Source organism: Jaculus jaculus, chromosome 17 (assembly GCF_020740685.1).
Source record: "Jaculus jaculus isolate mJacJac1 chromosome 17, mJacJac1.mat.Y.cur, whole genome shotgun sequence".
In the NCBI taxonomy this organism is placed as follows: Eukaryota; Metazoa; Chordata; class Mammalia; order Rodentia; family Dipodidae; genus Jaculus; species Jaculus jaculus.
The window spans coordinates 25056103-25059254 of NC_059118.1; the positions used below are offsets into that span (position 1 = coordinate 25056103).

A 3152-nucleotide genomic window follows, 5' to 3' on the forward strand; every position below is an offset into this window, starting at 1 on the left:
ATTTGAGAGAGAGAGAGAGAGGGTGGGTGAGCCAGGACCTCTGGCTACTGCAAAGGAACTTCAGCTGCATAGGCTACCTTGTGCATCTGGCTTATGTGGGTCCTAGAGAATTGAACCAGGATCCTTTGGCTTTTCAGGCAGACATCTTAACCACTAAGCCAGCTCTCCAGCCCCTGGAGATTTTTCTTCTTGCTTTTTATCTGTGTCATGCTTTGGAGGTACTCTCTCATTTTCACTATATATGTAAGATTTATCTTTGATTCTTCACTATTTCTTTCAGTTTTTCAAGGTAGAGTCTTATTCTAACCCATGCTGGAATTCACTATGTAGTATGAGGCTGGGCTTGATCTCACAGCTATACTCCTACCTCTGCCTCCAGAGTGCTGGGCCTAAAGATGTTTTTGCAGTCAGGTTCATGTTACTGGAAGAAATCAACCGACCAAGAGCAGCTTTTGGGGAAAAGGGGTTTAATTTGACTTACACACTCTAGGGTAAGCTCCACAATGGCAGGGAAAACAATGGCATGAGCAGAGGGTGGACATCACCATCTGGCCAATATAAGGTGGACAATAGCAATAGAAGAGTGTGCCAAACACTGGCAAGGAGAAACTGGCTATAAAACCCATAAGCCCACCCCCAACAATACACTGCCTCCAGGAGGCATTAATTCCCAAATCTCTATTAGCTGGGGAACGTGGCATTCAGCACACCTAAGTTTATGGGGAACACCTGAATCAAACCACCACAGACTGCCTCACCCGGCCCTTCACTATATCCTTTTTCTTTTTTCTTATTGTCAACTTTCATAATTATAGACAATAAACCATGGTAATTCCCACCCTCCCACATTCCCCTTCAAATTCCACTCTCCATCATATCCCCTCCCCGTCTCAAACAGTCTCTCTTTTATTTTTGGTATTTTCATCTTTTCCTCCTATTATGGTGGTCTTGTGTAGGTAGTGTCAGGCACTGCAAGGTCATGGATATCCAGGCCATTTTGTGTCTGGAGGAGCATGTTGTAAGGAGTCCTACCCTTCTTTTGGCTCTTACATTCTTTCTGCTACCTCTTCTGCAATGGACCCTGAGCCTTGGAAGGTGTGACAGAGACATTTCAGTGCTGAGAACTCCTCTGTCACTTCTTAGCACTATGGTGCCTTCTGAGTCATCCTAAGGTCCCTGCTATCTGAAAAGAGAAGCTTCTCTAACCAAAAGTGAGAGTAGCTGCTTTAATTCAAGTAAAGAAAGAAAGGTGTACGTAACTTGTCTTGGAGGTTTTTCTTATTGATATCTTGGCGTAACGCGCTGTGTAACGTGAATGTTTTGATTTCATGACATTTGTCTTGGTAGGCGTGTTATGGATTGCGACGCTTTTGTCCCTATCGTGGACAGTTTTCTAGGAACATGATGTGTACTCTTCTGCGAGCTGTGCACTATGCAGAGAAGATGCACGGGTCCACAGGAAAGAGATTTTTGTCATACTTTGTGCTCAACAAAGCTTGATTGAAAACTGGGTCCCGTTTGAGATGCGGGCTGCAAGAGCAGAAAAAAATGGTGCAACCTAAACCAGTATGTGGAGTCGCCCAGAAAACCATTGGGACTCAGACACCGAATCCTCAGAAAGCAAAAGAGGACAGCAGCAAGCAAGTGTCTGTGCGCAGAGGTCAAAGTGGAGAAACCACCATCTCACCACCTTAGAAAGTGAAAGAAACTGGAAGGGATTTCACCTCAGCGTGACAGGGGGCTTGTTATACACGATTTGCAAAGAACTTTTCTCTTCATTCAGTCCTAATATTTTGTTGTTGTTGTTTATTTTTGCTTATTTATTTGAGAGCGACAGACAGAGAGAGAAGGAGGCAGATAGAGAGAGAATGGGCACACGAGGGCCTCCAGCCACTCAAATGGACTCCAGATGCGTGCTCCCCCTTGTGCATCTGGCTTATGTGGGTCCTGGGAAATCAAGCCTCAAACCAGTGTCCGTAGGCTTCACAGGCAAGTGCTTAACCGCTAAGCCATCTCTCCTCAGTCCTAATATTATATGTGGGAAAGCCTTTGAGAAATGCAGAGTACATCCTGAGGTGACCAGTGTCTTCGGTGAACCTGTCAAAGGCTATGGGGAGACGGCAAGACGAGGTCGGGGGCAGCACGTCAGTTTTATCGAGTATGTAAAAGACGGGCTGAGACGCATGCGAGAGAAATTCTACACCGAGGGCTCCAACCCTGGAAAGCAAGGAGCGGTGCACGTGGAAGTGGGGGAGAACTGGGAAAGGGAAAGAAAGTATGAGTCCCGATGTATATTTGTGGAAGCAGAATCCTATCCTACAAGAAGTACTGTCACAGAAGATAACCGATTCCAAGAGAGTTAAAAGGATCAAGCCAGCTGCTCTCTCCTGATGGCTGTGGAGGGTCGCAGTCCCCGCTCTCTCACAGTGTCTTCAGAAGAACAAGGCAGGAAGGAACACCCTTGCATAATACACACATAAAGGATGTTTGGAGTGTTTAGACAAACCAAATTAGAAATTTTCCTTGTGAAAAATCATGAAATGGAACACATTTTACATGACTGTGTCAAGTTGTCAATTAGGACAAGTATTTCAGCTCTGCTTTCATGATGAGAATTTTTTGTTACTGAAATTTTTATACCATGTAAATAAAATACATTTCAGTATTTTTTTAAAAAAAGTGAGAGCAGCATTAATATGTGGGTATGAACAATACAAGAAGTGCTTACTGGGCAGGTTGGTAACATAATGTGTACATTTAGGCTTACATTGGCAGACGTTACACCCCTAGGGCTCATGATCTTCCCATCAAAGGGTTGCAGTATCAGGCACGTATTCCCTCCTATGGAGCGTGCCTCTAATCCAATTAGAAAGCTGTTGGTTTCTCCCATAACAGACATGCCACTATTGCACCTGTTGGCTCATTTGGCCTTCCTGGCCATATTTAAGGCTTATAGTGTCCATTGTTGTTTATCTCCACTGGTGATTTCTCTCTCCCATGGAGCTACATGAAGCATAGTTTTTTCCAGCTTTCTGTTAGCTGGTCTACACGGAGGAGGTTTTCAGTTCAGGTCCCACAGGGTTTCTCAGTGACTTTGCAACCCAAGTATGTGGAGTCTTCAGCAATAGGGTCTTACCACCTATTCCTGTGAG

The 3152-nt window shown here is 44.7% G+C and overlaps 1 pseudogene; it reads left to right on the top strand.

The window, feature by feature from the left end:
• The first annotated feature begins 1401 nt into the window (after positions 1 to 1401).
• LOC101598801 lies at positions 1402 to 2363 on the top strand (annotated as a pseudogene).
• Positions 2364 to 3152: the final 789 nt, after the last annotated feature.